This window comes from Triticum dicoccoides, chromosome 5B (assembly GCF_002162155.2).
Source record: "Triticum dicoccoides isolate Atlit2015 ecotype Zavitan chromosome 5B, WEW_v2.0, whole genome shotgun sequence".
NCBI classification, from domain to species: Eukaryota; Viridiplantae; Streptophyta; class Magnoliopsida; order Poales; family Poaceae; genus Triticum; species Triticum dicoccoides.
In genome coordinates this window covers 627,384,294-627,392,734 of record NC_041389.1, presented here as the reverse complement: position 1 = coordinate 627,392,734, position 8,441 = coordinate 627,384,294, and positions in this window count along the sequence as shown.

Genomic DNA, 8,441 nt, shown 5'->3' with positions numbered 1-8,441 from the left:
CGGTACTAAAGGTCTGTTTTGGCCAGGCCAAGCGGCAGGAAGCGCACCCTCTTTAGTACCGGGTGGTGGCTCCAACCGGTACTAAAGGCCCCCTCTTTAGTACCGGTTGGAGCCACCACCCGGTACTAAAGGGGGTGCGCTGGCTCCAGGCGGTGCGCAAGTTTGGTCCCACCTCGCTAGCCGAGAGGCTACCACACTGATTTATAAGCTCCAGTGCGGTAGCTCTCTCGAGCTCCTCTCCTAGTCAGGCCTACTGGGCCTACCTGTCCTCTTCGCCCAGTGGGCCTACTGGGCCTTTGCGGGCCTGCATCCTAGCCCAACAAAAGATTGTGTTCCTAGTCGTATGCAGGCCGCTCTGGCCCAGTAGGTGGGCTTTTTTATTTTCTAATTTTTTTTTCACTTTATTTATTTTTGTTTTATTTATTTTTGAGTTGTTTTTTGCTGTATTTAGAGTTTCTTTGTGAATATTTTTGGTTTAGGTACAAAAAATTACAAACTTTCTGTTAGTGCCGGTAATTTTCAAATTTGAATAGTTTAAATTTTGAATTATTTGAAATTTGTGTGATTTTTTCAGTGATTCTTTTTTTATGTTTAATATTAGTGTGTTTTATCATTATATTCAATTTGGTAATGCTTAGGTTATTTAAAAAATGAAATGCCTTTGTAACAGTTCAGTTTTCGTTGGAAACCCTGATACTTCGAAAGAGATTGTCCATTTTATACACGAAGTGCATCCAGTTTTTGCCGTAACCCTCTCTACTTTCTTGCACATGCTATTTGTATGAAATTATGATACCATGCCAACTTTCAACCTTTTCTGAGTTCATTTGAAATGGTTTTCAATTTTAGGGTCATTTAGCTGGAAAAAATCAGTAAATGCATGAAAAGAATTTGTTTGCACATAAAATTTCTTCGCGTTTCAATTGCGAAAACACATAACTACCCTAACTATTACAGACATTCCCTCCTAGGTGTGAAACACGAAAGAAAGTGGTGATAGTGAAGCCGATCACATCCCAGATCTTTGGGTGTGAAACTTTTTCTTCGCGTCTGTCCCTTTGCGCCGTAGCCATGGAAAATCTTCATCATTTAACTGGATGCTCAGGTCAATATTCACTGTAAATGGAGAAATTTCATCAAACTTTTCATAATCTTCTGACATGTCTGTCTTGTCATCCACTCCCATGATGTTTCTTTTTCCTGAAAGAACTATGTGGCGCTTTGGCTCGTCGTATGATCCATTCGCTTCCTTATCTTTTCTTTTTCTCGGCCTGGTAGACATGTCTTTCACATAAAAAACCTGCGCCACATCATTTGCTAGGACGAATGGTTCGTCTGCATACGCAAGATTGTTGAGATCCACTGTTGTCATTCCGTACTGCGGGTCTTCCGTTACCCCGCCTCGTGTCATATTGACCCATTTGCACCAAAACAAAGGGACCTTCAAATCACCTGATCCATAATTAAGTTCCCATATGTCCTCTATGTAACCATAATATGTTTCCTTTCCCGTGTTGGTTGTTGCATCAAAGCGGACACCACTGTTTTGGTTGGTGCTCTTCTTATCTTGGGCGATCGTGTAAAATGTATTCCCATTTATCTGGTACCCTTTGAAAGTCATTATATTCGAAGATGGTAACTGGGACAGCGATTACATGTCATTTTGAATATCGCCATCATTCAGGGCACGTTTCTGCAACCAACCGGCGAAAGTCCTCGTTTGTTCGCGTGTAATCCAGTCATCAGACTTCTCCGGGTGTTTGGACTGTAGAAAATTCTTGTGTTCCTCCATATACGGAGCCACCAAGGCGGAATTCTGTAGAACTGTGTAGTGTGCTTCAGTAAGAGAATGCCCGTCCATACATATTATTTGATGCCCTCCTAGCGTGCCTTTTCCTTCTAGTCTGCCCTTATGCCCCGATTCAGGAACACCAATCGGCTTAAGGTCAGGAATGAAATCAATACAAAACTCAATGACCTCCTCATTTTCATGGCCCTTCGAGATGCTTCCTTCTGGCCTAGCACGGTTATGAACATATTTCTTCAAGACTCCCATGAACCTTTCAAAGGGGAACATATTGTGTAGAAATACAGGACCCAGAACGTTAATCTCTTCGCAAAGGTGAACTAGGACGTGCGTCATGATGTTGAAGAAGGATGGTGGGAACACCAACTCGAAACTGACAAGACATTGCACCAAATCATTCTGTAATCTTGGTATGATTTCTGGATCGATTACCTTCTGAGAGATTGCATTGAGGAATGCACATAGCTTCACAATGGCTAATCGAACGTTTTTCGGTAGAAGCCCCCTCAATGCAACCGGAAGGAGTTGCGTCATAATCACGTGGCAGTCATGAGACTTTAGGTTCTGGAACTTTTTATCTGCCATATTTATTATTCCCTTTATACTCGACGAGAAGCCATACGGTACCTTCATGCTGAGCAGGCATTCGAAGAAGATTTCCTTCTCTTCTTTGGTAAGAGCGTAGCTGGCCTGACCCTGATGTATGCCATCTTTTCCGTGCATACGTTGCTGGTCCTCCCATTCCTCTGGTGTATCTTTTGTCTTCCCATACACGCCCAAAAAGCCAAGCAGGGTCACGCAACGATTCTTCGTCACGTGCATCACGTCGATTGCGGAGCGGACCTCTAGGTCTTTCCAATATGGCAGGTCCCAAAATATAGATTTCTTCTTCCACATGGGTGCGCGTCCGTCAGCGTCCTTCGGAACAGGTTTTCCACCAGGACCCTTTCCAAAGATTACCTACAAATCCTTGACCATATCATGTACATCAGCACCAGTACGGTGGCGAGGCTTCGTCCAGTGATCCGCCTCACCTTTGAAATGCTTGCCTTTCTTTCTTACGGGATGCCTTGTCGGAAGAAATCGACGATGTCCCAGGTACACATTCTTCCTACAACTATCTAAATATATACTGTCGGTATCATCCAACTAGTGCGTGCATCCGCGGTATCCCTTGTTTGTCTGTCCTGAAAGGTTACTGAGAGCAGGCCAATCATTGATGGTCACGAACAGCAATGCCTTTAGGTCAAATTCTTCCTATCCGTGCTCATCCCACGCACGTACACCTGTTCCATTCCACAGCTGTAATAGTTCTTCAACTAATGGCCTTAGGTACACATCAATGTCGTTGTCGGGTTGCTTAGGGCCTTGGATGAGCACTGGCATCATAATGAACTTCCACTTCATGCACAACCAAGGAGGAAGGTTATACAAACATAGAGTCACCACGTGCTATGGTTGCTGCTCTGCTCCCCAAAAGGATTAATGCCATCTGCGCTTAGACCAAACCATACGTTCCTTGGGTCACCTGCAAACTCCTCCCAGTACTTTCTCTCGATTTTTCTCCACTGCGAACCGTCAGCGGGTACTCTCAACTTTCCGTCTTTCTTACGGTCTTCTGCGTGCCACCGCATCACCTTCGCATGCTCTTTGTTTTGGAACAAACGTTTCAACCGTGGTATTATAGGAGCATACCACATCACCTTGGCAGGAATCTTCTTCCTGGGGCGCTCGCCCTCGACATCACCAGGGTCATCGCGACTGATCTTATAACGCAATGCACCGCATACCGGGCACGCGTTCAAATCCTCGTACTCACCGTGGTAGAGGATGCAGTCATTAGGGCATGCATGTATCTTTTGCACCTCTAACCCTAGAGGGCAAACATCCTTCTTTGCTTCATACGTACTCTCGGGAAATTCGTTGTCCTTTGGAAGCATATTCTTTATCATTACCAGCAACTTTCCAAATCCATTGTCAGATACACCATTCTCTGCCTTCCATTGCAGCAATTCAAGTGTGGTGCCCAACTTTTTTTTGTCAGCTTCGCAATTCGGGTACAACAATTTCTTGTGATCCTCTAACATGCGCTGCAACTTTGTCCTCTCCAGATCACTTGCGCAGTTTCTCTTTGCATCGGCAATGGCCCGACCTATATCATCAGCGGGCTCATCTGATGCCTCTTCTTCAGCTTCTTCCCGCATTGCCGGCTCAACTTCTTCCCCCATTGTTGTATCATCCTATTCAGGGAACCCATGGCCAGGATAGCCGTCGTCGTCCTCTTCTTCTTCATTGTCTTCCATCATAACCCCTATTTCTCCGTGCTTGGTCCAAACATTATAGTGGGGCATGAAACCGGACTTAAATAGGTGGACGTGAATGGTTTTTTCTGTAGAGTAATTGTGACCATTCTTACAGCCAGCACATGGACAAGGCATAAAACCATCCGCCCGCTTGTTTGCCTCAGCGGCCCGCAGAAAAGTATGCACGCCATTAATGAACTCGGGAGAGCATTGGTCATCATACATCCATTGTTGGCTCATCTTCATTACACAACACCAAATAGACCAAATTAATACAAGTTCATACATAAAGTTCATACATAAAGTTCATATACAACACGTAATTAAATGCAACATACAAATAACTCTCTAGCTAAAGAATTTAAATGCAACAACAAATGCGATGAAGATCGCAACTAAGGTAACAATTGATCCAACAGCATAATGATACCAAGCCACACTATCAATGGCATATTTTCTAATCTTTCTAATCTTCAACCTCATTTTCTCCATCTTGATCTTGTGATCATCGACGACATCGGCAACATGCAACTCCAATTCCATCTTCTTCCCCTCAATTCTTTTCAATTTTTCTTTCAAATACTCGTTTTCTCTTTCAACTAAATTTAATCTCTCGACAATAGGGTCGGTTGGAATTTCCTGTTCACATACCTCCTAGATAAAAATATCTATGTCAACTTGATGGGCATAATTTGTCATAAACACGAAATGCAACAACTAGTTTTAAAAGAGAATATACCACATCTGAATCATAACAAGGACGAGGGCCGACGGGGACGGATATCAAAACCATGGCACTATGTATAACAAACAACGTACGGGTAAGATAATTATACGAGTAACTATATATCCAAATCACATAAACATCAATTTGGTAATGTAAAACATTCATGAACAAGAGCCTCACTAGAAGGTGGTGCCGGCGACGGGATGGTGCGGGCGATCGACGGTGGTTACGACGGAGATTTAGAAGGCCCTAAGTAAACCACACCTACATATGCAAACTAAGTGTTATTTTTGACCTCAAATTGCATATAAATCAAATACTAGCAAATATAATTATTCCTCCCAAATTAATCACTATACAAAGCATTCCAAGACCTAATCTAGCAATGAGAGTTGAAAGGACAAAGTTGCTAACCTTTGTGATCATTTGAATGGATGGGGGCCTTCAAATATTGACAAATTTTGGGCATAATTTGTGAGGAGCTCGAGGAGAGAGGGGGAAGAACAGAGGAAGTGAGGGGAAAGGGGAAGAACAGAGTGGCTCGGGGGGACGAAGGGTTTATGTACGTCGACCTTTAGTACCGGTTCTTGCCACGACCCGGTACTAAAGGTGCTGGACGGGCCCCAGACTGACAACACCCTGCCACCACCCTCTTTAGTACCGGTTCGTGGCACGAACAGGTACTATAGGTTCGCCACGAACCGGTACTAATGAGAACGGCCGGCTAGCCGTTGGAACCGGCACTAATGGACACATTAGTGCTGGCTCAAAGTCAAACCGGCACTAATGTGTCTCATATTAGGTCCTTTTTCTACTAGTGTTGGCTGACTGCAAGCCTCCCGAATAGAGGAGACACTAGTGCAGAACCGGCCTTTAGTGCTGGTTTGTGACGGCCTTTAGTGCCGGTTCACCAACCGGCACTAAAGAGTGGGGACTAAAGGTCCCCCCCTTTAGTACCGGTTCATCACGAACCGGCTCTAAAGGGCAAACACGTGGCACGAGCCAGGCCCGGGTGCGCGTAGGGCTTTAGTACCGGTTGGTAACACCAACCGGTACTAAATGTTAGGGTGTTTTTTTAGTTTTTCCTTTAGTTTTGTGTTTTCAATTTAATTTAGTGATTGTTTTACATTATAATGAGTTGTTAAATCATTAGGTGAAAGTACCGTGGATTAGTTTCGACTGAAGGATCTTGCTATATAAGTGATCAAGTATATGCCATATCGATATTATACTTGATCACCTAATTAATTAGGTGATCAAGTATAATATATATGGATATGGCATATATATACTTGACCACTTAGGTATAGGATCTATCCAGCTCAAACTAATCTGTGGTTTCTTTCATTTAAATGATATAATAACTCATCATCATCATCATATTAATATAAAAACTCTTGCATCATATCATCAACATTAGTATATGTATACTCTAGCTAGCTAGCTAAAAATCATCGTAGTCGTCATTATCACTATTTAATCATCATAGTCATTACCGCTATCTAATCACCATACCAACAGTAGCTTAAAGAAGAAACATTCACTTGTACCAGAAGCAAAAATATCATCGAGTTCAACATTATTGTCATGATACACGACAAAAGCAAATCACTATTTGAGATTAAATTTAGAACAAAGAACACGGACATGAAAGGACAAGTACTAAGAGCAGCATGAACTAGCTAAATCACTCATGCTAGCTACTCTCTCTCTGGTAAAATAGCATAGAACATGTATAGCTCTCCTGCTTCATCATACTGGAGCATGCAGATGAACCTATCTCCTAATCGTGGGCTGCGCTTCTCATTGCTTCCCCCTAATACTTCTCTGCGATCGTTAACAATTTTCCTACAATCTTTCACTATTAAGCATTCATCGCTTCTAGAAATCCTGAATGCATTCATGTGCAATGCAGGATATCTTGTCCGTAAGCTAACAATTGACATGCGACCTTTAGTCTCGATCCCCTAAGGCACAACTGTCATCGGGAGTCCCTGTTGAAGAACATCGTATAGTACTTAATTAATATACTTAGCAATGAAAGTTTAGCAAAAAAATTATGTATGCAAAAGATGCACTGAGGACAAATAGTAAAAATCTTACCATCATTCCTAAATAGATGTGACCGTAGTTCAATACCATCACTATTGGTCGCACGTTTTGAGTACTAACATTTCTAAGTGCAGGAAGAAAATTTGTCTTGACAGTATGAAGATCCTCAAGCCATGAAACATAATGACTTATCTCCTCGCAGTTTAATTCAGCTCCGGGACAGTAGTAGGTCATGTCCACCAAGCGCCGGACATGTTTACTTGAATGGAAATAAGCTGTCAATAGAAATTAGTTGTCAATTATTTTTGAATAAGCAATATCAAATACACAAATATAGTTGAGAAGAACTCACATAATGGTAGAACTGGAGGCGTCTGCACATCGACCCATATGTCTCTATTACCTTCAATATCATCTTTCGGACGAATATCAAAGGTAATAACCATACCAGGCTCAAATGCATAAGCCTTGCATAATGCTTGCCAAGTTTTGCATTCAAAATAGGTGTACGTGTGTGCATTGTATACTTTGACATTGAAAGTATAACCATACTCAGTTTTCAGTTAAACTCTCTTTACCTCCATAGTTTCCATATCCTTGAAACCTATCTTATCCAAGACAAAAATTCTTGCATGGCAGGGGATGCGCTAGTAGAATAGTGAAAATTAAAAATTATAAGTCAGGCAAATGAAGCATATATATATATAAGTCATGCTTAATTACGAAAACAGACTTGTCGTTGTGACTTATTGTATCGAATTTGAAGGTCTCATCCAGCTTGATGCTGAATCGTCTATCATCAACAAGGAAAATTTCTGTCGCACTGGCTGCTCTGGTCTTCACAATATTCGCACATAATGAAATTTTTTCTATCGTCAGACGACATTTCCTATGTTCATATTAGGCGAAACATTAAGCATTTACTAAAAATAAACTAGTTCTATTATAATTCAACTAGTTCAACTAAACATTTACTAAAAATAAACTAGTTATATTAATTCAATTAGTTCAACTAAGCATTTACTAAAAATAAACTAGTTATATTATAATTCAACTAGTTCAACTAAACATTTACTAAAAATAAACTAGTTATATTAATTCAATTAGTTCAACTAAGCATTTACTAAAAATAAACTAGTTATATTAATTCAACTAGTTCAACTAAATATTTGCTAAAAATAAACTAGTTCTATTAATTCAATTAGTTCAACAAAGCATTTACTAAAAATAAACTAGTTCTATTAATTCAACTAGTTCAACTAAAAATTTACTAAAAATAAACTAGTTATAGTAATTCAATTAGTTCAATTAAGCATTTACTAAAAATAAAAATTTACTAAAAAAAATGTGTGTGTGTATGTGTATGCCTGTGTGTGTGTAGTGTGTGTGTGTATGTGTGAATGTGTGTGTGCGTGTATGTGTGTGTGTAGTGTGTGTGTGTGTGTGTAGTGTGTGTGTATGTGTGTGTATGGAGCGGGTGCGTATGGGCGGCGGGGGTGGCGAGGTACGACGGGCGGCGAGGGCGGCGGCCGGGGACGGCGACGAGACGGGC